This window comes from Idiotropiscis lumnitzeri, chromosome 2 (genome assembly GCF_059441095.1).
Source record: "Idiotropiscis lumnitzeri isolate Australia: NSW breed Sydney's pygmy pipehorse chromosome 2, RoL_Ilum_1.0, whole genome shotgun sequence".
Taxonomy (NCBI): domain Eukaryota; kingdom Metazoa; phylum Chordata; class Actinopteri; order Syngnathiformes; family Syngnathidae; genus Idiotropiscis; species Idiotropiscis lumnitzeri.
The window spans coordinates 940,197-966,227 of NC_142392.1; the positions used below are offsets into that span (position 1 = coordinate 940,197).

The 26,031-nt window shown below is 39.4% G+C and overlaps 7 long non-coding RNA genes across 40 annotated transcripts in view; 4 read left to right on the plus strand and 3 right to left on the minus strand.

Annotated features, from left to right (window-relative positions):
* The window catches only part of LOC148341086 (uncharacterized), a 6,464-nt gene extending 5,805 nt beyond the window's left edge, over positions 1–659 (plus strand). For all 3 annotated transcript variants that reach the window (XR_015842274.1, XR_015842272.1, XR_015842273.1), the window contains one exon: positions 150–659. This is a non-coding gene — a long non-coding RNA (uncharacterized LOC148341086). The remainder of the gene's footprint in view (positions 1–149) is intronic.
* On the minus strand, positions 377–8,279 carry LOC148341087 (uncharacterized). 9 transcript variants are annotated; one of them, XR_015842228.1, is made up of 9 exons: positions 7,965–8,270; positions 7,729–7,752; positions 6,754–7,661; positions 6,578–6,674; positions 6,303–6,498; positions 6,119–6,195; positions 1,752–1,871; positions 1,508–1,632; positions 377–645 (listed from the first exon to the last, which is right to left on the minus strand). It is a non-coding gene; the product is annotated as an uncharacterized LOC148341087 (long non-coding RNA). The 9 variants fall into 9 exon arrangements; XR_015842235.1 differs by lacking the exon at positions 377–645 and having other exon boundaries at positions 655–1,632; positions 6,754–7,132; positions 7,475–7,533; positions 7,965–8,279; XR_015842230.1 differs by lacking the exon at positions 377–645 and adding an exon at positions 1,983–2,101 and having other exon boundaries at positions 655–1,632.
* LOC148341088 (uncharacterized) lies at positions 2,648–9,117 on the plus strand. Of its 3 annotated transcripts, none has more exons than XR_015842283.1 (7): positions 2,648–2,913; positions 3,504–3,595; positions 6,453–6,517; positions 6,596–6,697; positions 6,774–6,889; positions 6,985–7,571; positions 8,608–9,117. It is a non-coding gene; the product is annotated as an uncharacterized LOC148341088 (long non-coding RNA). The 3 variants fall into 3 exon arrangements; XR_015842282.1 differs by having other exon boundaries at positions 2,653–2,913; positions 6,774–7,257; positions 7,461–7,571; XR_015842281.1 differs by having other exon boundaries at positions 2,653–2,913; positions 6,774–7,571.
* Positions 8,835–16,736, minus strand: LOC148341089 (uncharacterized). Of its 10 annotated transcripts, none has more exons than XR_015842237.1 (9): positions 16,422–16,727; positions 16,186–16,209; positions 15,211–16,118; positions 15,035–15,131; positions 14,760–14,955; positions 14,576–14,652; positions 10,209–10,328; positions 9,965–10,089; positions 8,835–9,103 (listed from the first exon to the last, which is right to left on the minus strand). It is a non-coding gene; the product is annotated as an uncharacterized LOC148341089 (long non-coding RNA). The 10 variants fall into 10 exon arrangements; XR_015842245.1 differs by lacking the exon at positions 8,835–9,103 and having other exon boundaries at positions 9,113–10,089; positions 15,211–15,589; positions 15,932–15,990; positions 16,422–16,736; XR_015842240.1 differs by lacking the exon at positions 8,835–9,103 and adding an exon at positions 10,440–10,558 and having other exon boundaries at positions 9,113–10,089.
* Positions 11,106–17,574, plus strand: LOC148341090 (uncharacterized). Of its 3 annotated transcripts, none has more exons than XR_015842280.1 (7): positions 11,106–11,370; positions 11,961–12,052; positions 14,910–14,974; positions 15,053–15,154; positions 15,231–15,346; positions 15,442–16,028; positions 17,065–17,574. It is a non-coding gene; the product is annotated as an uncharacterized LOC148341090 (long non-coding RNA). The 3 variants fall into 3 exon arrangements; XR_015842279.1 differs by having other exon boundaries at positions 11,111–11,370; positions 15,231–15,714; positions 15,918–16,028; XR_015842278.1 differs by having other exon boundaries at positions 11,110–11,370; positions 15,231–16,028.
* On the minus strand, positions 17,292–25,154 carry LOC148341091 (uncharacterized). Of its 8 annotated transcripts, XR_015842293.1 has the most exons (9): positions 24,876–25,150; positions 24,640–24,663; positions 24,390–24,576; positions 23,669–24,047; positions 23,493–23,589; positions 23,218–23,413; positions 23,034–23,110; positions 18,667–18,786; positions 17,570–18,547 (listed from the first exon to the last, which is right to left on the minus strand). It is a non-coding gene; the product is annotated as an uncharacterized LOC148341091 (long non-coding RNA). The 8 variants fall into 8 exon arrangements; XR_015842291.1 differs by adding an exon at positions 17,292–17,560 and having other exon boundaries at positions 18,423–18,547; positions 24,390–25,153; XR_015842294.1 differs by having other exon boundaries at positions 23,669–23,793; positions 23,859–24,047; positions 24,390–25,154.
* On the plus strand, positions 19,558–26,018 carry LOC148341092 (uncharacterized). 4 transcript variants are annotated; one of them, XR_015842286.1, is made up of 7 exons: positions 19,558–19,828; positions 20,419–20,510; positions 23,368–23,432; positions 23,511–23,612; positions 23,689–23,804; positions 23,900–24,486; positions 25,514–26,018. It is a non-coding gene; the product is annotated as an uncharacterized LOC148341092 (long non-coding RNA). The 4 variants fall into 4 exon arrangements; XR_015842285.1 differs by having other exon boundaries at positions 19,559–19,828; positions 23,689–24,172; positions 24,376–24,486; XR_015842287.1 differs by having other exon boundaries at positions 19,561–19,828; positions 24,045–24,486.
* Positions 26,019–26,031: the final 13 nt, after the last annotated feature.

The following is a 26,031-nucleotide window of genomic DNA, read 5'->3' on the forward strand; positions in this document are numbered from 1 at the left end:
AACTGTGGCGCAGCGAGCGAGACTCGAACCGGAATCACCTGAACCGGACGCCAACTTTTAGACCAGTCAACCAACATAGATGAAATTTTTCGAATTTTTTCGGTTGTATTTCTTTCTAATGTGTTTCCGTTTTCTATGTGTGTGTACAGACTCCATCAGTTTGCTAGTCTGGTGTGGTCCAGTGGTCTAAGCCAATAATTTCAGCTGCCGCTGACCTGATTCGACTCCTATTATTTTCCTCATGTCTATGTATGCTGAAAAAGGTTGCAAAGAGCAAGGGTCGAACTGGGTCACCGCGGTAACGGAATCCATCTCTTATACAATAGGACAACCGGCCGTGTCATTCCAGCCCAAAAAAATGAAAGTCATGAGTTCCTTGTCTTTTTTTTTTTTTTTTTTTTTTTAATGCAAAATCGGGTGCTGGTTTTCTCCTTTCTCCACCACATCATCCACTGAACTTCGAATCCAAGGACGGCAGTCTTTTGCATCACGACCAAGTCAACCCTGGGTGCAGTTACTCCAGTCATCCACAGGAGAGCAGTACTGCATCACATCTAGTGCTCCAGCTGTTTCCTCGAAACTTATGTCTTGGTTTGCCTCTACCCACTATGATGTTTTTGTGTGACTCATTTGAACATAAAGAACCTGCAAAGATTGAACTTGGTTATGACAGCTTTATTTGGAGAAACACAAGATCAGCTGCAGACCGGATGAACCTGTCCCATGCGCAGCACTGTCGTTGACAAACAATACAATACACTACAATGTGGACGCTACAGCAGCCGACATTAAGAAATCATCTCATTGTGGGACCATCTGCTCATGCAAACAATCAAAAACTCGCTTCTGAGCGTATAAGCAATGTAACTAAATTAGCCACGGGTTTGAAGAAACAAAACAGTTTGCGTAAAGGCGCCGTTCAATCCAAACACTTCCTTGTTTTCATTGCATCGGGCTTTTCACTTCCGGGTTATATAAAGGTCATGGCTAAAAATACTTTATTTTCCAGACTGTCAAACAAACATTAACAACACACGGGATTAAAAAAAAAAAGAAACCACTGCAAAACAATACCATTTCATCGTCCGAGTTCAGTGGCTTCCTACGGTCTCGCCAACAATAAGACTTTAGGACCGACTTGGGAGCGTCTTCCGTTTATTGCATTCGACAATAGCCACAACACTCTTTTTTCATGACATGTTTGACCACGCAATAGTTATCAGTTACCCGCCACCTGAATGTAGTTACAGCGATTCACTCCAGTACGGCAGCATATGTTGTGTTTTGCTCATTTCTCCTCCAAACGTTCGCATCTTCACTATATTTCATCTATGACGTGATTTGACCATGCAATAGTCAAGTTTTTTTTACAGTAACGAAATCTTTGGTCGTGTTCATCACCCCCTCTTGCACGTACCTAATACCAAGAGTGCTCCAAAGATTTTTTTTACATCATACAGCGAACTTTTATACCTCAAATAAAAAAAACAGTTTGGCCGGAAGTTACCGTGTTGTAGTTACTTCCATTTGCCACGTGAGGACGATATTCCAATGCAATCCGTGTTTATTAGACGTTGTGAGTCAAATTTCTTTTCCAGTGACGAAATATTTGGTCGTGTTCATCACCTCCTCCTGTATATACATAAAACCAAAAGTTTCTCCTACGACGATTATTTTTTACATCGTACAACAAACTGTTTTAACTGAACGCGACGAAACCGTTTGGCCCGTTGAGACGTAGTTGTAGTTACCTCAATTTACCACCTGAGGGCGATATTCCAATGCAATCCGCGTTTGAGACGTTATAAATCAAGTTTTTTTTTCCGATGACGAAATCTTTGGTCGTGTTCATCACCTCCTCCTGAATATACCTAAAAGCGAAAGTTTCCACAAAGACCAATATTATTTTTTTTTTTTTATCATACAACGAACTTTCACCTCAAATAAAAAAAACAAAACAGTTTGACCACAGTTGTAGTTACTTCAATGTGCCACGGGAGGGCAATATTCCAATGCAATCCCTTTTTGTGACGTTAAAAAGTCCTTTTTTTCCCCAATGACGAAATATTTGGTCGTGTTCATCACCTCCTCCTGCACATACCTAAAACCAAAAGTTTCTCCTCAGAATATTATTTCTTACATCGTACAACAGACTGTTACAATTGAACTAGACGAAACAGTTTTGTATATCGTGTGCATTTATTTATCGCCGCACACATTAAATTAATGTATTGTTTTTTTTTAATTGCAAACATTTTAGCTAGTAAGATGTTAGCACGCAAAAAAGATGTTAGCACGCCATGAGCTCAATTAGTCGCGTCTTTAAAAGGTTTCCGGTTGTGACGTCACACGTGGTGTTTTTTCTTCAAAAACATACAAAGAGAATTTCAAAACATCACAATACGACAGCTAATTATTTATTTTTGATTTTTAAATGAAGACAATGGATACCAGTTTGATACACGCCTGAAATACAACATTTTCTAATTACTTTTTGACTTTCAACGTTCCAATTTTTGCGCATGCGCGGAACAGCCTAGAAAAAATTTTTTTTTTTTCTTTCGGTGGGGGACGAATATTTTCTTTTTTTAAAACTCTGTATGTGCCGTTTGACACTCTGTCCGTTTAGTTTGTTAATCGCTTCGTCAATGTTTTTTTTTATTTTTTATTTTTCAGTGTCGCTGCGACCCGGAAGTTAAATCCACCGGAAAAGGAAATGAGCAATTGTTTGTCTGGGTGGTTTGTTTGCTAATGTTGTTGTGTGGAATTCGAACAAACGCGCGAAGTTTTGTTAAGCTACGTTAGCTCAAAATAGTCTCTTTTTTTTTATAGTTTACATGTGCAAAGACGTCCGCGATGCAGGAATATTGTCTCCACGTCGGCTGTACGAAAGTGGCGACGTATTTTGCAAAGGTAACGCATGCTCATCTTTTCCACATTTTCACTGCTTGCTCCTCTAAAAATAGACTTTTCTTTAAAAAACAAACATAATATACTATTTAGCGCGCCACTCTGGTGGCTTGTTTTGTTTTAATAAAAAAATTAGGTGCATTTGCAACTCTGCCATTTTAATGTAAAATTTCGTTCTTTATACATTAACGGCTACATTACGCCGCCGACTCTGTGTGATTTATATCTTTGCTGCTGTAACGCCTCAAATTTCCCCATTGTGGGACCAATAAAGGACATCTTTATCTTTATCTTCTTTGCGATATCTTAAAATATAAATATATGTATTGTATGTTTTAAATGCATTTAAACATCACACCGACCTTAACAAGTGCATTTCCGCTTTCGATTAAAAAATGGACAGCCCGTCATCAAAACGAATGTTACATTTACTTATTAGCGGCAAAAACGTTGAAGAGTATTTTACTACTTCGCAGCGATTGGCTGGCAAGTCACGTTTTTTTCTTTATGCAAATTGACGCCTATGCAAATGAGGGCATATGCAAATGAGCTCACTCAATGTTTATGTTTTTGTCTATCTTTCATCGCTGGAGGATATTTCGGAAGCCAAACAACCAACAGATTCAGAGTTCTGGACATCTAGACTCGTCTGCACTCCAAAAACGGCAACTTTTTTTTTTGACAGGTGAGTGTTCTGTTTCAAGGCAAGGGACTCCATGCTCTGTGCTTAAGGGGATGGCATGCCAAATCACTCCAAAAAATTAATTTTGCCGATTTTCATTTTAATGAAACTTTATGTGCTTGGTAGTGATGGCATAACATTAAATCTGAAATTTGAGATCAATTAGAGCAGTTTTTAGGTACTACAAACTCACGCATATTAATGACTTTGGCGAAAAGGGGCGTGGTCACCTTACTTTAAGGCCTTTTCTTTCAGTAACTACTTTGTCAATCTTCACAAAACACATATTTTTGGAACGTGAACTTAACAAGGAATCCAAATCTGCAATCATTTAGCAGATCAGTGCATATTTTTTTAACAGCTGAGCTAATTAATATTCGGGTGGCTGTAACTCCAAAATCTCTGCTCTGATTGACCTCAAATTTGAGATTTAGTGTTGTGCAATCACTATCAACAAGTACAGCAAGTTTCATTAAAATCAAAATCGGCTTGGTTTTAAACCCACTGAGTGATTTGGCATTGAACTACCCCTTGAGGAGGTGAGTGTGATGCCACTTAGTCATTTGTCAGTGCCCCTTGACTTCTGCTTCATCTACTGCACACACACAAGCACGTCATTCAATGCTTTTGAACATTTGTTTTTTTTCTAAATGGTTTAAAAATATTTTTTTATTATCACGTTGCCAAAATAACACAGGCTTGTTTTTTGAAAATATTTTTGAAATAAAAAAAAATATTTTGCATGCTAAAGAAAAAATAATCTTTTTTTTTTTTTTTTTTTAATCTTAAGCACATGTTCGGAAGCGTTGAATGATGTTCTTATTGTGTTTTAGTGTTGTGCAGTACTTGAAGCTTTGGCCTGTTGTGCTGATGTGACATCACTCACACTTCCTCAAGCACACACTGTGGCGTCGTCTGCTGCTGCTTCCATGTAGAGCCTGTCAGCCAGTGTTTGTTTGAAACTTAAGTCAAACCTCATTGCTAAAATGGTGTCAAATTGTTTAAAAAATAGCATGTTTGTTTAGTATATTGTTTAACTGTAATTGCACCCAGACTGAGTTTAAAAAAAAAAAAAAAGAATGTAAAAATTAAAAACTGTATTTATATATATTTTTTAAAAGTGTTGTTATGCGCAATTTGTTTTTTGACATGTTGTCATTTTTTGAATGGGTGCAACTGGACTATTTGAGATTTTGTTTGGTCTCTGATGCGAGCATAACCCAAACAGTCCTGTTGCCATCCATTCAACAAATGAGAACATGACAAAAACAAATTGTGGAGAACAACGCTTTAAAAAAATGTATATAAATAATTACAGTTTTTAATTTTTAAATTAAAAAAAAAAAACTCAGTCAGGGTGCAGTTCACAAGCAAAACACTCAGACTCCAATTACAGCTGAGCAATTTATTGTACAAAAACTGCTTTTTTTTTTTTAACAGTTTGACACCATTTCAGCAATATTGATGTGTGGCAAAAGTTAAACACTGGGTGACAGGCTGTACATGAAAGCAGCAGCAGAAATCGCCACAATGTGTGCTCGAGTCAGTCATGTCAGTTCGCTTTAACCTCTGCTTGATGTATGACATTTGGTGTAAAATGATATATTTGAAAAAAAAAAAATGGCTTCTCTTTAAAATATATTGTTTGAACTGTAATTTGAGTCTCCGTGTTTTATTGCTCATTACACCCTCGCTGAGTTGAAAATGGCCTTGTTCTGGATGCCAACTGGACTGTTCAGGTTGTGCTGGAAAACGTTTGGCCTCGGCTCCGAGCAGGCTTGTTTGTTTCATGCTCAAACAGCAGATGGCGAGCTGTCTTTGCTGGCGTTTGAGCATAAACACAAGAAGCCTGCTCGGACGAGAGGCCAAAAGTCTTCCAGCACGACCTGGACAGCCCGGTTGCCGTCCAATCACGGCCCGGAAAAAGCAAGTTAGTAGCCGCACCCACTTTGCAAATCTTGATTTGTCATGCAGATATTTTTACCATAACTCCGCCCACCTCTTGAAAAGACCAATCGGAATCCGTCATGCAAAATAATTTGCCTAACTCCGCCCACTCTGCCAAACCGACCAATCGGCTTGCCGGTATGCAAATTAATTTGCATAACCACGCCCACTTTCGGGCCCAAAATTCGGTTTTTGTGGGATAATTTGCATATCCACGCCCCTTTATGCTAATCTCAGCATTGTATGCTAATTTCTTTGCTTAACTCCACCTCCATGCACCCCCAACCAATCAGCTCGCTTGCTGCTTCTTAATTTGCATAGCCACACCCACTTTTTAACCAAAGCAACCAATCAGATGGCTGGCTGCTCCTCATTTGCATAATGCCCCACCCACTATCTTTCACTCCACTTTTTTTGAGAATGAGGAGTTTGTTTTATTTTATTTACTAAAGAAGTTACAAGAATGCATGACAAGTAAGATTTTTTTATTTGCAAAGTATATGGTGAAAGGCAAAAAAAACTCCAAAGAACACAACAAAAGTTAAAAACTATGGAGGAAAAAAAAAAAAAAACCCTTACAAGTTGGAGTCAGACTGTTGTCTCCTTGGCGCTGCCTGGTGAAGTCGTCAGCCAGCAGGACCGAAGCGTGGAGGGCTCTACAAAATGAGAGAGAGTCCAAAGTCAAGGATGCCAGTCACTACCTGGAACATGCGAGTTAGAGAACATAGCTTGTGCAATCAACAGTTAACAAAATTGATCCTACCAGGGATGAAAAGGATCGAAGAGTTTGCACGGCTGCATTCACAGGAAGCCAACTCTGAAAGAGGAAAAACATTTTGAAGTGCAGTCAGAGCACGCACGTACACACGAGTGGTGCAACCGTCTCAAACTTGTCTCTTCCACTTCTTGGCAGGCTGCTCCCAAGTTGGCTTCAGAACCTTCTTGATGTGGTCCTCCAGCTGACGACACCGACACAGAGTAAGCAAAGAGCCCACAGTCAAAAAATAAGTCTGCACAACCAAGTTTTGTTAAACTGACCATTTATTTTACTTTCAGATTAAAAGTCAACTTGCACATGGGAGGGCTAAAAAAAAGTAGCAGAGCGAGAACAGCTTGCACCATTGTGTCGTGACTTCTGGAAAACAAAAGAAAGACATTGTGAGTCCCAACATTTAAATACCTTCGTGTTTGAGATGAAACGCATGACCACAAACCTGTCAAAATCCCACTTCAGACATTTTGTCATGCTGGAACTTTCTGCTTGAAGACGAACAGTTGCCAGTCCTGCAAACTCCGCCATCATGTCAAACTGCTTCTGAGGACTCCACAGTGGACAAACCTAAACGAGAGGTAAGCACGAGACAAGTCCTGCTAATAATTTAATAAAGTTTATTCACAAGTCACCATGAAAGATTTCAGGTGCAATGACGACGTTGCACTTGCAGAAATTGCTCCTGCAGTTGCAAAATTTTGGTGGCCAGCATGCAGTCCGTGATGGCGCCTTCACTCGAAGTTCCGGCACGGTCAAAATAAAATAAAAAAAAGTTAACATCTCACAGAATGTTGACCATGGCGCCATGTTTCCTCCAGCACCTGCAACATCAAGCAAAAAATATTTAATTGACTTCAAGTCAGAGTAGTTTGCTGGTTCAGGTTGTCCAGGGCCAAGATGTGCTTTGGCGCCACCTGGTGGACACAAGCAGGAAGAAAACCAACATGTGAGTATTGGCACCGAATGGCAAATGTTCCTTTGGGAAGCGCATCTCAGTGCAGCTTTGGGAACTACAAAGGAGAAATTGGTTAAAAAAAATGTTCATGTCGGTCATTTTGTTTTGTTGAGTGATCAAACCTTCCATGTTGTAGCTTATCTTCACCATGTTCTGGAACAAATTAAAACACATCATATTTGTATGCATTTCAGTGTTTTTATCTCACCAGTGAAGAGAGCGGAGCTGAGCAGGACATTTCAGCAATGACCTGGAGCACGAAAAGGGCTGAAAGACAAATGGCATAGTTAGGAACATGGCATTAGGTGAGCGATATTGAATTGGAGGTGTTAAAAAAAAAAAAAAAAAAGACGCCATTTTGGAGTAAATTTGGCCATTCGCTGCAGGATGCAAGCCTGTGGACAGAAATTAAAACAATTAATTTTCATTTGAATTGTGAACATACAAACGCTGGCAACCTACCTGCTGCCAAACGCGGCTGTTTTACTGCAATGCAAAAAATAAAAGTGCGTTAGTTTAAAATGTTCACAGCGTTTACTTACCGCTTTTAATCTCAAGCGTTTGTGTCATTATATCCCGTGTTTGGAATAATTCGACATTTGAGCTGCGAGATACAAAGGTTATTGCACGCTAAAAACTTCAATTAATGGTCAAAATTACAATAGGTCTAAAAAAAAAACCAAACTTTAAACACTCACTTTGCCAAACCTTTTGGTCATCTTGTCGAGACGTCGACGTGAAGCTGTCAGTTCGATGGAGAAAGAGGACGCTGGTTCAATTTGTCGCAGCTTAAATAGATTTTCGCTAACGACGTGGTCACGTGTTTCTTTTTTTTCAAAAAACTTTATTCATACAAGAGAACAAGAAAATAAAAGGCTAAACTTTAAACAGAAAAACGAGAGAAAGACTAAGGGAAGCAGGCGGGGATCGATTCGACGCCGCTAAGAGTCGCTTGTCCCGCAATCCTCGACATTAACCGTTCGGCTATACTGCCACGACACTTCCGGTGTGTTTATTCAGTATAATTTGTCCATTTCCATTTACGACGACTGAATTCTATACTTAACACTATAAATGCAAACCATACACCGTAATTTGTTAAGCCAAAATTAGTCAAATGGTTTTCGACTGTCCGTTTGGTGTGGATATCTCCGGTTCGATTCCCGTTTTCTGCTTATGTGCATTTATGTGCAACTGTGGCGCAGCGAGCGAGACTCGAACCGGAATCACCTGAACCGGACGCCAACTTTTAGACCAGTCAACCAACATAGATGAAATTTTTCGAATTTTTTCGGTTGTATTTCTTTCTAATGTGTTTCCGTTTTCTATGTGTGTGTACAGACTCCATCAGTTTGCTAGTCTGGTGTGGTCCAGTGGTCTAAGCCAATAATTTCAGCTGCCGCTGACCTGATTCGACTCCTATTATTTTCCTCATGTCTATGTATGCTGAAAAAGGTTGCAAAGAGCAAGGGTCGAACTGGGTCACCGCGGTAACGGAATCCATCTCTTATACAATAGGACAACCGGCCGTGTCATTACAGCCCAAAAAAATGAAAGTCATGAGTTCCTTGTCTTTTTTTTTTTTTTTTTTTTTTTAATGCAAAATCGGGTGCTGGTTTTCTCCTTTCTCCACCACATCATCCACTGAACTTCGAATCCAAGGACGGCAGTCTTTTGCATCACGACCAAGTCAACCCTGGGTGCAGTTACTCCAGTCATCCACAGGAGAGCAGTACTGCATCACATCTAGTGCTCCAGCTGTTTCCTCGAAACTTATGTCTTGGTTTGCCTCTACCCACTATGATGTTTTTGTGTGACTCATTTGAACATAAAGAACCTGCAAAGATTGAACTTGGTTATGACAGCTTTATTTGGAGAAACACAAGATCAGCTGCAGACCGGATGAACCTGTCCCATGCGCAGCACTGTCGTTGACAAACAATACAATACACTACAATGTGGACGCTACAGCAGCCGACATTAAGAAATCATCTCATTGTGGGACCATCTGCTCATGCAAACAATCAAAAACTCGCTTCTGAGCGTATAAGCAATGTAACTAAATTAGCCACGGGTTTGAAGAAACAAAACAGTTTGCGTAAAGGCGCCGTTCAATCCAAACACTTCCTTGTTTTCATTGCATCGGGCTTTTCACTTCCGGGTTATATAAAGGTCATGGCTAAAAATACTTTATTTTCCAGACTGTCAAACAAACATTAACAACACACGGGATTAAAAAAAAAAAGAAACCACTGCAAAACAATACCATTTCATCGTCCGAGTTCAGTGGCTTCCTACGGTCTCGCCAACAATAAGACTTTAGGACCGACTTGGGAGCGTCTTCCGTTTATTGCATTCGACAATAGCCACAACACTCTTTTTTCATGACATGTTTGACCACGCAATAGTTATCAGTTACCCGCCACCTGAATGTAGTTACAGCGATTCACTCCAGTACGGCAGCATATGTTGTGTTTTGCTCATTTCTCCTCCAAACGTTCGCATCTTCACTATATTTCATCTATGACGTGATTTGACCATGCAATAGTCAAGTTTTTTTACAGTAACGAAATCTTTGGTCGTGTTCATCACCCCCTCTTGCACGTACCTAATACCAAGAGTGCTCCAAAGATTTTTTTTACATCATACAGCGAACTTTTATACCTCAAATAAAAAAAACAGTTTGGCCGGAAGTTACCGTGTTGTAGTTACTTCCATTTGCCACGTGAGGACGATATTCCAATGCAATCCGTGTTTATTAGACGTTGTGAGTCAAATTTCTTTTCCAGTGACGAAATATTTGGTCGTGTTCATCACCTCCTCCTGTATATACATAAAACCAAAAGTTTCTCCTACGACGATTATTTTTTACATCGTACAACAAACTGTTTTAACTGAACGCGACGAAACCGTTTGGCCCGTTGAGACGTAGTTGTAGTTACCTCAATTTACCACCTGAGGGCGATATTCCAATGCAATCCGCGTTTGAGACGTTATAAATCAAGTTTTTTTTTCCGATGACGAAATCTTTGGTCGTGTTCATCACCTCCTCCTGAATATACCTAAAAGCGAAAGTTTCCACAAAGACCAATATTATTTTTTTTTTTTTATCATACAACGAACTTTCACCTCAAATAAAAAAAACAAAACAGTTTGACCACAGTTGTAGTTACTTCAATGTGCCACGGGAGGGCAATATTCCAATGCAATCCCTTTTTGTGACGTTAAAAAGTCCTTTTTTTCCCCAATGACGAAATATTTGGTCGTGTTCATCACCTCCTCCTGCACATACCTAAAACCAAAAGTTTCTCCTCAGAATATTATTTCTTACATCGTACAACAGACTGTTACAATTGAACTAGACGAAACAGTTTTGTATATCGTGTGCATTTATTTATCGCCGCACACATTAAATTAATGTATTGTTTTTTTTTAATTGCAAACATTTTAGCTAGTAAGATGTTAGCACGCAAAAAAGATGTTAGCACGCCATGAGCTCAATTAGTCGCGTCTTTAAAAGGTTTCCGGTTGTGACGTCACACGTGGTGTTTTTTCTTCAAAAACATACAAAGAGAATTTCAAAACATCACAATACGACAGCTAATTATTTATTTTTGATTTTTAAATGAAGACAATGGATACCAGTTTGATACACGCCTGAAATACAACATTTTCTAATTACTTTTTGACTTTCAACGTTCCAATTTTTGCGCATGCGCGGAACAGCCTAGAAAAATTTTTTTTTTTTTCTTTCGGTGGGGGACGAATATTTTCTTTTTTTAAAACTCTGTATGTGCCGTTTGACACTCTGTCCGTTTAGTTTGTTAATCGCTTCGTCAATGTTTTTTTTTATTTTTTATTTTTCAGTGTCGCTGCGACCCGGAAGTTAAATCCACCGGAAAAGGAAATGAGCAATTGTTTGTCTGGGTGGTTTGTTTGCTAATGTTGTTGTGTGGAATTCGAACAAACGCGCGAAGTTTTGTTAAGCTACGTTAGCTCAAAATAGTCTCTTTTTTTTTATAGTTTACATGTGCAAAGACGTCCGCGATGCAGGAATATTGTCTCCACGTCGGCTGTACGAAAGTGGCGACGTATTTTGCAAAGGTAACGCATGCTCATCTTTTCCACATTTTCACTGCTTGCTCCTCTAAAAATAGACTTTTCTTTAAAAAACAAACATAATATACTATTTAGCGCGCCACTCTGGTGGCTTGTTTTGTTTTAATAAAAAAATTAGGTGCATTTGCAACTCTGCCATTTTAATGTAAAATTTCGTTCTTTATACATTAACGGCTACATTACGCCGCCGACTCTGTGTGATTTATATCTTTGCTGCTGTAACGCCTCAAATTTCCCCATTGTGGGACCAATAAAGGACATCTTTATCTTTATCTTCTTTGCGATATCTTAAAATATAAATATATGTATTGTATGTTTTAAATGCATTTAAACATCACACCGACCTTAACAAGTGCATTTCCGCTTTCGATTAAAAAATGGACAGCCCGTCATCAAAACGAATGTTACATTTACTTATTAGCGGCAAAAACGTTGAAGAGTATTTTACTACTTCGCAGCGATTGGCTGGCAAGTCACGTTTTTTTCTTTATGCAAATTGACGCCTATGCAAATGAGGGCATATGCAAATGAGCTCACTCAATGTTTATGTTTTTGTCTATCTTTCATCGCTGGAGGATATTTCGGAAGCCAAACAACCAACAGATTCAGAGTTCTGGACATCTAGACTCGTCTGCACTCCAAAAACGGCAACTTTTTTTTTTGACAGGTGAGTGTTCTGTTTCAAGGCAAGGGACTCCATGCTCTGTGCTTAAGGGGATGGCATGCCAAATCACTCCAAAAAATTAATTTTGCCGATTTTCATTTTAATGAAACTTTATGTGCTTGGTAGTGATGGCATAACATTAAATCTGAAATTTGAGATCAATTAGAGCAGTTTTTAGGTACTACAAACTCACGCATATTAATGACTTTGGCGAAAAGGGGCGTGGTCACCTTACTTTAAGGCCTTTTCTTTCAGTAACTACTTTGTCAATCTTCACAAAACACATATTTTTGGAACGTGAACTTAACAAGGAATCCAAATCTGCAATCATTTAGCAGATCAGTGCATATTTTTTTAACAGCTGAGCTAATTAATATTCGGGTGGCTGTAACTCCAAAATCTCTGCTCTGATTGACCTCAAATTTGAGATTTAGTGTTGTGCAATCACTATCAACAAGTACAGCAAGTTTCATTAAAATCAAAATCGGCTTGGTTTTAAACCCACTGAGTGATTTGGCATTGAACTACCCCTTGAGGAGGTGAGTGTGATGCCACTTAGTCATTTGTCAGTGCCCCTTGACTTCTGCTTCATCTACTGCACACACACAAGCACGTCATTCAATGCTTTTGAACATTTGTTTTTTTTCTAAATGGTTTAAAAATATTTTTTTATTATCACGTTGCCAAAATAACACAGGCTTGTTTTTTGAAAATATTTTTGAAATAAAAAAAAATATTTTGCATGCTAAAGAAAAAATAATCTTTTTTTTTTTTTTTTTTTTAATCTTAAGCACATGTTCGGAAGCGTTGAATGATGTTCTTATTGTGTTTTAGTGTTGTGCAGTACTTGAAGCTTTGGCCTGTTGTGCTGATGTGACATCACTCACACTTCCTCAAGCACACACTGTGGCGTCGTCTGCTGCTGCTTCCATGTAGAGCCTGTCAGCCAGTGTTTGTTTGAAACTTAAGTCAAACCTCATTGCTAAAATGGTGTCAAATTGTTTAAAAAATAGCATGTTTGTTTAGTATATTGTTTAACTGTAATTGCACCCAGACTGAGTTTAAAAAAAAAAAAAAAGAATGTAAAAATTAAAAACTGTATTTATATATATTTTTTAAAAGTGTTGTTATGCGCAATTTGTTTTTTGACATGTTGTCATTTTTTGAATGGGTGCAACTGGACTATTTGAGATTTTGTTTGGTCTCTGATGCGAGCATAACCCAAACAGTCCTGTTGCCATCCATTCAACAAATGAGAACATGACAAAAACAAATTGTGGAGAACAACGCTTTAAAAAAATGTATATAAATAATTACAGTTTTTAATTTTTAAATTAAAAAAAAAAAACTCAGTCAGGGTGCAGTTCACAAGCAAAACACTCAGACTCCAATTACAGCTGAGCAATTTATTGTACAAAAACTGCTTTTTTTTTTTTAACAGTTTGACACCATTTCAGCAATATTGATGTGTGGCAAAAGTTAAACACTGGGTGACAGGCTGTACATGAAAGCAGCAGCAGAAATCGCCACAATGTGTGCTCGAGTCAGTCATGTCAGTTCGCTTTAACCTCTGCTTGATGTATGACATTTGGTGTAAAATGATATATTTGAAAAAAAAAAAAGGCTTCTCTTTAAAATATATTGTTTGAACTGTAATTTGAGTCTCCGTGTTTTATTGCTCATTACACCCTCGCTGAGTTGAAAATGGCCTTGTTCTGGATGCCAACTGGACTGTTCAGGTTGTGCTGGAAAACGTTTGGCCTCGGCTCCGAGCAGGCTTGTTTGTTTCATGCTCAAACAGCAGATGGCGAGCTGTCTTTGCTGGCGTTTGAGCATAAACACAAGAAGCCTGCTCGGACGAGAGGCCAAAAGTCTTCCAGCACGACCTGGACAGCCCGGTTGCCGTCCAATCACGGCCCGGAAAAAGCAAGTTAGTAGCCGCACCCACTTTGCAAATCTTGATTTGTCATGCAGATATTTTTACCATAACTCCGCCCACCTCTTGAAAAGACCAATCGGAATCCGTCATGCAAAATAATTTGCCTAACTCCGCCCACTCTGCCAAACCGACCAATCGGCTTGCCGGTATGCAAATTAATTTGCATAACCACGCCCACTTTCGGGCCCAAAATTCGGTTTTTGTGGGATAATTTGCATATCCACGCCCCTTTATGCTAATCTCAGCATTGTATGCTAATTTCTTTGCTTAACTCCACCTCCATGCACCCCCAACCAATCAGCTCGCTTGCTGCTTCTTAATTTGCATAGCCACACCCACTTTTTAACCAAAGCAACCAATCAGATGGCTGGCTGCTCCTCATTTGCATAATGCCCCACCCACTATCTTTCACTCCACTTTTTTTGAGAATGAGGAGTTTGTTTTATTTTATTTACTAAAGAAGTTACAAGAATGCATGACAAGTAAGATTTTTTTATTTGCAAAGTATATGGTGAAAGGCAAAAAAAACTCCAAAGAACACAACAAAAGTTAAAAACTATGGAGGAAAAAAAAAAAAAAACCCTTACAAGTTGGAGTCAGACTGTTGTCTCCTTGGCGCTGCCTGGTGAAGTCGTCAGCCAGCAGGACCGAAGCGTGGAGGGCTCTACAAAATGAGAGAGAGTCCAAAGTCAAGGATGCCAGTCACTACCTGGAACATGCGAGTTAGAGAACATAGCTTGTGCAATCAACAGTTAACAAAATTGATCCTACCAGGGATGAAAAGGATCGAAGAGTTTGCACGGCTGCATTCACAGGAAGCCAACTCTGAAAGAGGAAAAACATTTTGAAGTGCAGTCAGAGCACGCACGTACACACGAGTGGTGCAACCGTCTCAAACTTGTCTCTTCCACTTCTTGGCAGGCTGCTCCCAAGTTGGCTTCAGAACCTTCTTGATGTGGTCCTCCAGCTGACGACACCGACACAGAGTAAGCAAAGAGCCCACAGTCAAAAAATAAGTCTGCACAACCAAGTTTTGTTAAACTGACCATTTATTTTACTTTCAGATTAAAAGTCAACTTGCACATGGGAGGGCTAAAAAAAAGTAGCAGAGCGAGAACAGCTTGCACCATTGTGTCGTGACTTCTGGAAAACAAAAGAAAGACATTGTGAGTCCCAACATTTAAATACCTTCGTGTTTGAGATGAAACGCATGACCACAAACCTGTCAAAATCCCACTTCAGACATTTTGTCATGCTGGAACTTTCTGCTTGAAGACGAACAGTTGCCAGTCCTGCAAACTCCGCCATCATGTCAAACTGCTTCTGAGGACTCCACAGTGGACAAACCTAAACGAGAGGTAAGCACGAGACAAGTCCTGCTAATAATTTAATAAAGTTTATTCACAAGTCACCATGAAAGATTTCAGGTGCAATGACGACGTTGCACTTGCAGAAATTGCTCCTGCAGTTGCAAAATTTTGGTGGCCAGCATGCAGTCCGTGATGGCGCCTTCACTCGAAGTTCCGGCACGGTCAAAATAAAATAAAAAAAAGTTAACATCTCACAGAATGTTGACCATGGCGCCATGTTTCCTCCAGCACCTGCAACATCAAGCAAAAAATATTTAATTGACTTCAAGTCAGAGTAGTTTGCTGGTTCAGGTTGTCCAGGGCCAAGATGTGCTTTGGCGCCACCTGGTGGACACAAGCAGGAAGAAAACCAACATGTGAGTATTGGCACCGAATGGCAAATGTTCCTTTGGGAAGCGCATCTCAGTGCAGCTTTGGGAACTACAAAGGAGAAATTGGTTAAAAAAAATGTTCATGTCGGTCATTTTGTTTTGTTGAGTGATCAAACCTTCCATGTTGTAGCTTATCTTCACCATGTTCTGGAACAAATTAAAACACATCATATTTGTATGCATTTCAGTGTTTTTATCTCACCAGTGAAGAGAGCGGAGCTGAGCAGGACATTTCAGCAATGACCTGGAGCACGAAAAGGGCTGAAAGACAAATGGCATAGTTAGGAACATGGCATTAGGTGAGCGATATTGAATTGGAGGTGTTAAAAAAAAAAAAAAAAAAGACGCCATTTTGGAGTAAATTTGGCCATTCGCTGCAGGATGCAAGCCTGTGGACAGAAATTAAAACAATTAATTTTCATTTGAATTGTGAACATACAAACGCTGGCAACCTACCTGCTGCCAAACGCGGCTGTTTTACTGCAATGCAAAAAATAAAAGTGCGTTAGTTTAAAATGTTCACAGCGTTTACTTACCGCTTTTAATCTCAAGCGTTTGTGTCATTATATCCCGTGTTTGGAATAATTCGACATTTGAGCTGCGAGATACAAAGGTTATTGCACGCTAAAAACTTCAATTAATGGTCAAAATTACAATAGGTCTAAAAAAAAAACCAAACTTTAAACACTCACTTTGCCAAACCTTTTGGTCATCTTGTCGAGACGTCGACGTGAAGCTGTCAGTTCGATGGAGAAAGAGGACGCTGGTTCAATTTGTCGCAGCTTAAATAGATTTTCGCTAACGACGTGGTCACGTGTTTCTTTTTTTTCAAAAAACTTTATTCATACAAGAGAACAAGAAAATAAAAGGCTAAACTTTAAACAGAAAAACGAGAGAAAGACTAAGGGAAGCAGGCGGGGATCGATTCGACGCCGCTAAGAGTCGCTTGTCCCGCAATCCTCGACATTAACCGTTCGGCTATACTGCCACGACACTTCCGGTGTGTTTATTCAGTATAATTTGTCCATTTCCATTTACGACGACTGAATTCTATACTTAACACTATAAATGCAAACCATACACCGTAATTTGTTAAGCCAAAATTAGTCAAATGGTTTTCGACTGTCCGTTTGGTGTGGATATCTCCGGTTCGATTCCCGTTTTCTGCTTATGTGCATTTATGTGCAACTGTGGCGCAGCGAGCGAGACTCGAACCGGAATCACCTGAACCGGACGCCAACTTTTAGACCAGTCAACCAACATAGATGAAATTTTTCGAATTTTTTCGGTTGTATTTCTTTCTAATGTGTTTCCGTTTTCTATGTGTGTGTACAGACTCCATCAGTTTGCTAGTCTGGTGTGGTCCAGTGGTCTAAGCCAATAATTTCAGCTGCCGCTGACCTGATTCGACTCCTATTATTTTCCTCATGTCTATGTATGCTGAAAAAGGTTGCAAAGAGCAAGGGTCGAACTGGGTCACCGCGGTAACGGAATCCATCTCTTATACAATAGGACAACCGGCCGTGTCATTCCAGCCCAAAAAAATGAAAGTCATGAGTTCCTTGTCTTTTTTTTTTTTTTTTTTTTTTTAATGCAAAATCGGGTGCTGGTTTTCTCCTTTCTCCACCACATCATCCACTGAACTTCGAATCCAAGGACGGCAGTCTTTTGCATCACGACCAAGTCAACCCTGGGTGCAGTTACTCCAGTCATCCACAGGAGAGCAGTACTGCATCACATCTAGTGCTCCAGCTGTTTCCTCGAAACTTATGTCTTGGTTTGCCTCTACCCACTATGATGTTTTTGTGTGACTCATTTGAACATAAAGAACCTGCAAAGATTGAACTTGGTTATGACAGCTTTATTTGGAGAAACACAAGATCAGCTGCAGACCGGATGAACCTGTCCCATGCGCAGCACTGTCGTTGACAAACAATACAATACACTACAATGTGGACGCTACAGCAGCCGACATTAAGAAATCATCTCATTGTGGGACCATCTGCTCATGCAAACAATCAAAAACTCGCTTCTGAGCGTATAAGCAATGTAACTAAATTAGCCACGGGTTTGAAGAAACAAAACAGTTTGCGTAAAGGCGCCGTTCAATCCAAACACTTCCTTGTTTTCATTGCATCGGGCTTTTCACTTCCGGGTTATATAAAGGTCATGGCTAAAAATACTTTATTTTCCAGACTGTCAAACAAACATTAACAACACACGGGATTAAAAAAAAAAAGAAACCACTGCAAAACAATACCATTTCATCGTCCGAGTTCAGTGGCTTCCTACGGTCTCGCCAACAATAAGACTTTAGGACCGACTTGGGAGCGTCTTCCGTTTATTGCATTCGACAATAGCCACAACACTCTTTTTTCATGACATGTTTGACCACGCAATAGTTATCAGTTACCCGCCACCTGAATGTAGTTACAGCGATTCACTCCAGTACGGCAGCATATGTTGTGTTTTGCTCATTTCTCCTCCAAACGTTCGCATCTTCACTATATTTCATCTATGACGTGATTTGACCATGCAATAGTCAAGTTTTTTTTACAGTAACGAAATCTTTGGTCGTGTTCATCACCCCCTCTTGCACGTACCTAATACCAAGAGTGCTCCAAAGATTTTTTTTACATCATACAGCGAACTTTTATACCTCAAATAAAAAAAACAGTTTGGCCGGAAGTTACCGTGTTGTAGTTACTTCCATTTGCCACGTGAGGACGATATTCCAATGCAATCCGTGTTTATTAGACGTTGTGAGTCAAATTTCTTTTCCAGTGACGAAATATTTGGTCGTGTTCATCACCTCCTCCTGTATATACATAAAACCAAAAGTTTCTCCTACGACGATTATTTTTTACATCGTACAACAAACTGTTTTAACTGAACGCGACGAAACCGTTTGGCCCGTTGAGACGTAGTTGTAGTTACCTCAATTTACCACCTGAGGGCGATATTCCAATGCAATCCGCGTTTGAGACGTTATAAATCAAGTTTTTTTTTCCGATGACGAAATCTTTGGTCGTGTTCATCACCTCCTCCTGAATATACCTAAAAGCGAAAGTTTCCACAAAGACCAATATTATTTTTTTTTTTTTATCATACAACGAACTTTCACCTCAAATAAAAAAAACAAAACAGTTTGACCACAGTTGTAGTTACTTCAATGTGCCACGGGAGGGCAATATTCCAATGCAATCCCTTTTTGTGACGTTAAAAAGTCCTTTTTTTCCCCAATGACGAAATATTTGGTCGTGTTCATCACCTCCTCCTGCACATACCTAAAACCAAAAGTTTCTCCTCAGAATATTATTTCTTACATCGTACAACAGACTGTTACAATTGAACTAGACGAAACAGTTTTGTATATCGTGTGCATTTATTTATCGCCGCACACATTAAATTAATGTATTGTTTTTTTTTAATTGCAAACATTTTAGCTAGTAAGATGTTAGCACGCAAAAAAGATGTTAGCACGCCATGAGCTCAATTAGTCGCGTCTTTAAAAGGTTTCCGGTTGTGACGTCACACGTGGTGTTTTTTCTTCAAAAACATACAAAGAGAATTTCAAAACATCACAATACGACAGCTAATTATTTATTTTTGATTTTTAAATGAAGACAATGGATACCAGTTTGATACACGCCTGAAATACAACATTTTCTAATTACTTTTTGACTTTCAACGTTCCAATTTTTGCGCATGCGCGGAACAGCCTAGAAAAAATTTTTTTTTTTTTCTTTCGGTGGGGGACGAATATTTTCTTTTTTTAAAACTCTGTATGTGCCGTTTGACACTCTGTCCGTTTAGTTTGTTAATCGCTTCGTCAATGTTTTTTTTTATTTTTTATTTTTCAGTGTCGCTGCGACCCGGAAGTTAAATCCACCGGAAAAGGAAATGAGCAATTGTTTGTCTGGGTGGTTTGTTTGCTAATGTTGTTGTGTGGAATTCGAACAAACGCGCGAAGTTTTGTTAAGCTACGTTAGCTCAAAATAGTCTCTTTTTTTTATAGTTTACATGTGCAAAGACGTCCGCGATGCAGGAATATTGTCTCCACGTCGGCTGTACGAAAGTGGCGACGTATTTTGCAAAGGTAACGCATGCTCATCTTTTCCACATTTTCACTGCTTGCTCCTCTAAAAATAGACTTTTCTTTAAAAAACAAACATAATATACTATTTAGCGCGCCACTCTGGTGGCTTGTTTTGTTTTAATAAAAAAATTAGGTGCATTTGCAACTCTGCCATTTTAATGTAAAATTTCGTTCTTTATACATTAACGGCTACATTACGCCGCCGACTCTGTGTGATTTATATCTTTGCTGCTGTAACGCCTCAAATTTCCCCATTGTGGGACCAATAAAGGACATCTTTATCTTTATCTTCTTTGCGATATCTTAAAATATAAATATATGTATTGTATGTTTTAAATGCATTTAAACATCACACCGACCTTAACAAGTGCATTTCCGCTTTCGATTAAAAAATGGACAGCCCGTCATCAAAACGAATGTTACATTTACTTATTAGCGGCAAAAACGTTGAAGAGTATTTTACTACTTCGCAGCGATTGGCTGGCAAGTCACGTTTTTTTCTTTATGCAAATTGACGCCTATGCAAATGAGGGCATATGCAAATGAGCTCACTCAATGTTTATGTTTTTGTCTATCTTTCATCGCTGGAGGATATTTCGGAAGCCAAACAACCAACAGATTCAGAGTTCTGGACATCTAGACTCGTCTGCACTCCAAAAACGGCAACTTTTTTTTTTGACAGGTGAGTGTTCTGTTTCAAGGCAAGGGACTCCATGCTCTGTGCTTAAGGGGATGGCATGCCAAATCACTCCAAAAAATTAATTTTGCCGATTTTCATTTTAATGAAACTTTATGTGCTTGGTAGTGATGGCATAACATTAAATCTGAAATTTGAGATCAATTAGAGCAGTTTTTAGGTACTACAAACTCACGCATATTAATGACTTTGGCGAAAAGGGGCGTGGTCACCTTACTTTAAGGCCTTTTCTTTCAGTAACTACTTTGTCAATCTTCACAAAACACATATTTTTGGAACGTGAACTTAACAAGGAATCCAAATCTGCAATCATTTAGCAGATCAGTGCATATTTTTTTAACAGCTGAGCTAATTAATATTCGGGTGGCTGTAACTCCAAAATCTCTGCTCTGATTGACCTCAAATTTGAGATTTAGTGTTGTGCAATCACTATCAACAAGTACAGCAAGTTTCATTAAAATCAAAATCGGCTTGGTTTTAAACCCACTGAGTGATTTGGCATTGAACTACCCCTTGAGGAGGTGAGTGTGATGCCACTTAGTCATTTGTCAGTGCCCCTTGACTTCTGCTTCATCTACTGCACACACACAAGCACGTCATTCAATGCTTTTGAACATTTGTTTTTTTTCTAAATGGTTTAAAAATATTTTTTTATTATCACGTTGCCAAAATAACACAGGCTTGTTTTTTGAAAATATTTTTGAAATAAAAAAAAATATTTTGCATGCTAAAGAAAAAATAATCTTTTTTTTTTTTTTTTTTTTAATCTTAAGCACATGTTCGGAAGCGTTGAATGATGTTCTTATTGTGTTTTAGTGTTGTGCAGTACTTGAAGCTTTGGCCTGTTGTGCTGATGTGACATCACTCACACTTCCTCAAGCACACACTGTGGCGTCGTCTGCTGCTGCTTCCATGTAGAGCCTGTCAGCCAGTGTTTGTTTGAAACTTAAGTCAAACCTCATTGCTAAAATGGTGTCAAATTGTTTAAAAAATAGCATGTTTGTTTAGTATATTGTTTAACTGTAATTGCACCCAGACTGAGTTTAAAAAAAAAAAAAAAGAATGTAAAAATTAAAAACTGTATTTATATATATTTTTTAAAAGTGTTGTTATGCGCAATTTGTTTTTTGACATGTTGTCATTTTTTGAATGGGTGCAACTGGACTATTTGAGATTTTGTTTGGTCTCTGATGCGAGCATAACCCAAACAGTCCTGTTGCCATCCATTCAACAAATGAGAACATGACAAAAACAAATTGTGGAGAACAACGCTTTAAAAAAATGTATATAAATAATTACAGTTTTTAATTTTTAAATTAAAAAAAAAAAACTCAGTCAGGGTGCAGTTCACAAGCAAAACACTCAGACTCCAATTACAGCTGAGCAATTTATTGTACAAAAACTGCTTTTTTTTTTTTAACAGTTTGACACCATTTCAGCAATATTGATGTGTGGCAAAAGTTAAACACTGGGTGACAGGCTGTACATGAAAGCAGCAGCAGAAATCGCCACAATGTGTGCTCGAGTCAGTCATGTCAGTTCGCTTTAACCTCTGCTTGATGTATGACATTTGGTGTAAAATGATATATTTGAAAAAAAAAAAAGGCTTCTCTTTAAAATATATTGTTTGAACTGTAATTTGAGTCTCCGTGTTTTATTGCTCATTACACCCTCGCTGAGTTGAAAATGGCCTTGTTCTGGATGCCAACTGGACTGTTCAGGTTGTGCTGGAAAACGTTTGGCCTCGGCTCCGAGCAGGCTTGTTTGTTTCATGCTCAAACAGCAGATGGCGAGCTGTCTTTGCTGGCGTTTGAGCATAAACACAAGAAGCCTGCTCGGACGAGAGGCCAAAAGTCTTCCAGCACGACCTGGACAGCCCGGTTGCCGTCCAATCACGGCCCGGAAAAAGCAAGTTAGTAGCCGCACCCACTTTGCAAATCTTGATTTGTCATGCAGATATTTTTACCATAACTCCGCCCACCTCTTGAAAAGACCAATCGGAATCCGTCATGCAAAATAATTTGCCTAACTCCGCCCACTCTGCCAAACCGACCAATCGGCTTGCCGGTATGCAAATTAATTTGCATAACCACGCCCACTTTCGGGCCCAAAATTCGGTTTTTGTGGGATAATTTGCATATCCACGCCCCTTTATGCTAATCTCAGCATTGTATGCTAATTTCTTTGCTTAACTCCACCTCCATGCACCCCCAACCAATCAGCTCGCTTGCTGCTTCTTAATTTGCATAGCCACACCCACTTTTTAACCAAAGCAACCAATCAGATGGCTGGCTGCTCCTCATTTGCATAATGCCCCACCCACTATCTTTCACTCCACTTTTTTTGAGAATGAGGAGTTTGTTTTATTTTATTTACTAAAGAAGTTACAAGAATGCATGACAAGTAAGATTTTTTTATTTGCAAAGTATATGGTGAAAGGCAAAAAAAACTCCAAAGAACACAACAAAAGTTAAAAACTATGGAGGAAAAAAAAAAAAAAACCCTTACAAGTTGGAGTCAGACTGTTGTCTCCTTGGCGCTGCCTGGTGAAGTCGTCAGCCAGCAGGACCGAAGCGTGGAGGGCTCTACAAAATGAGAGAGAGTCCAAAGTCAAGGATGCCAGTCACTACCTGGAACATGCGAGTTAGAGAACATAGCTTGTGCAATCAACAGTTAACAAAATTGATCCTACCAGGGATGAAAAGGATCGAAGAGTTTGCACGGCTGCATTCACAGGAAGCCAACTCTGAAAGAGGAAAAACATTTTGAAGTGCAGTCAGAGCACGCACGTACACACGAGTGGTGCAACCGTCTCAAACTTGTCTCTTCCACTTCTTGGCAGGCTGCTCCCAAGTTGGCTTCAGAACCTTCTTGATGTGGTCCTCCAGCTGACGACACCGACACAGAGTAAGCAAAGAGCCCACAGTCAAAAAATAAGTCTGCACAACCAAGTTTTGTTAAACTGACCATTTATTTTACTTTCAGATTAAAAGTCAACTTGCACATGGGAGGGCTAAAAAAAAGTAGCAGAGCGAGAACAGCTTGCACCATTGTGTCGTGACTTCTGGAAAACAAAAGAAAGACATTGTGAGTCCCAACATTTAAATACCTTCGTGTTTGAGATGAAACGCATGACCACAAACCTGTCAAAATCCCACTTCAGACATTTTGTCATGCTGGAACTTTCTGCTTGAAGACGAACAGTTGCCAGTCCTGCAAACTCCGCCATCATGTCAAACTGCTTCTGAGGACTCCACAGTGGACAAACCTAAACGAGAGGTAAGCACGAGACAAGTCCTGCTAATAATTTAATAAAGTTTATTCACAAGTCACCATGAAAGATTTCAGGTGCAATGACGACGTTGCACTTGCAGAAATTGCTCCTGCAGTTGCAAAATTTTGGTGGCCAGCATGCAGTCCGTGATGGCGCCTTCACTCGAAGTTCCGGCACGGTCAAAATAAAATTAAAAAAAGTTAACATCTCACAGAATGTTGACCATGGCGCCATGTTTCCTCCAGCACCTGCAACATCAAGCAAAAAATATTTAATTGACTTCAAGTCAGAGTAGTTTGCTGGTTCAGGTTGTCCAGGGCCAAGATGTGCTTTGGCGCCACCTGGTGGACACAAGCAGGAAGAAAACCAACATGTGAGTATTGGCACCGAATGGCAAATGTTCCTTTGGGAAGCGCATCTCAGTGCAGCTTTGGGAACTACAAAGGAGAAATTGGTTAAAAAAAATGTTCATGTCGGTCATTTTGTTTTGTTGAGTGATCAAACCTTCCATGTTGTAGCTTATCTTCACCATGTTCTGGAACAAATTAAAACACATCATATTTGTATGCATTTCAGTGTTTTTATCTCACCAGTGAAGAGAGCGGAGCTGAGCAGGACATTTCAGCAATGACCTGGAGCACGAAAAGGGCTGAAAGACAAATGGCATAGTTAGGAACATGGCATTAGGTGAGCGATATTGAATTGGAGGTGTTAAAAAAAAAAAAAAAAAAGACGCCATTTTGGAGTAAATTTGGCCATTCGCTGCAGGATGCAAGCCTGTGGACAGAAATTAAAACAATTTTCATTTGAATTGTGAACATACAAACGCTGGCAACTTACCTGCTGCCAAACGCGGCTGTTTTACTGCAATGCAAAAAATAAAAGTGCGTTAGTTTAAAATGTTCACAGCGTTTACTTACCGCTTTTAATCTCAAGCGTTTGTGTCATTATATCCCGTGTTTGGAATAATTCGACATTTGAGCTGCGAGATACAAAGGTTATTGCACGCTAAAAACTTCAATTAATGGTCAAAATTACAATAGGTCTAAAAAAAAAACCAAACTTTAAACACTCACTTTGCCAAACCTTTTGGTCATCTTGTCGAGACGTCGACGTGAAGCTGTCAGTTCGATGGAGAAAGAGGACGCTGGTTCAATTTGTCGCAGCTTAAATAGATTTTCGCTAACGACGTGGTCACGTGTTTCTTTTTTTCAAAAAACTTTATTTATACAAGAGAACAAGAAAATAAAAGGCTAAACTTTAAACAGAAAAACGAGAGAAAGACTAAGAGAAGCAGGCGGGGATCGATTCGACGCCGCTAAGAGTCGCTTGTCCCGCAATCCTCGACATTAACCGTTCGGCTATACTGCCACGACACTTCCGGTGTGTTTATTCAGTATAATTTGTCCATTTCCATTTACGACGACTGAATTCTATACTTAACACTATAAATGCAAACCATACACCGTAATTTGTTAAGCCAAAATTAGTCAAATGGTTTTCGACTGTCCGTTTGGTGTGGATATCTCCGGTTCGATTCCCGTTTTCTGCTTATGTGCATTTATGTGCAACTGTGGCGCAGCGAGCGAGACTCGAACCGGAATCACCTGAACCGGACGCCAACTTTTAGACCAGTCAACCAACATAGATGAAATTTTTCGAATTTTTTCGGTTGTCTTTCTAATGTGTTTCCGTTTTCTATTTGTGTGTACAGACTCCATCAGTTTGCTAGTCTGGTGTGGTCCAGTGGTCTAAGCCAATAATTTCAGCTGCCGCTGACCTGATTCGACTCCTATTATTTTCCTCATGTCTATGTATGCTGAAAAAGGTTGCAAAGAGCAAGGGTCGAACTGGGTCACCGCGGTAACGGAATCCATCTCTTATACAATAGGACAACCGGCCGTGTCATTACAGCCCAAAAAAATGAAAGTCATGAGTTCCTTGTCTTTTTTTTTTTTTTTTTTAATGCAAAATCGGGTGCTGGTTTTCTCCTTTCTCCACCACATCATCCACTGAACTTCGAATCCAAGGACGGCAGTCTTTTGCATCACGACCAAGTCAACCCTGGGTGCAGTTACTCCAGTCATCCACAGGAGAGCAGTACTGCATCACATCTAGTGCTCCAGCTGTTTCCTCGAAACTTATGTCTTGGTTTGCCTCTACCCACTATGATGTTTTTGTGTGACTCATTTGAACATAAAGAACCTGCAAAGATTGAACTTGGTTATGACA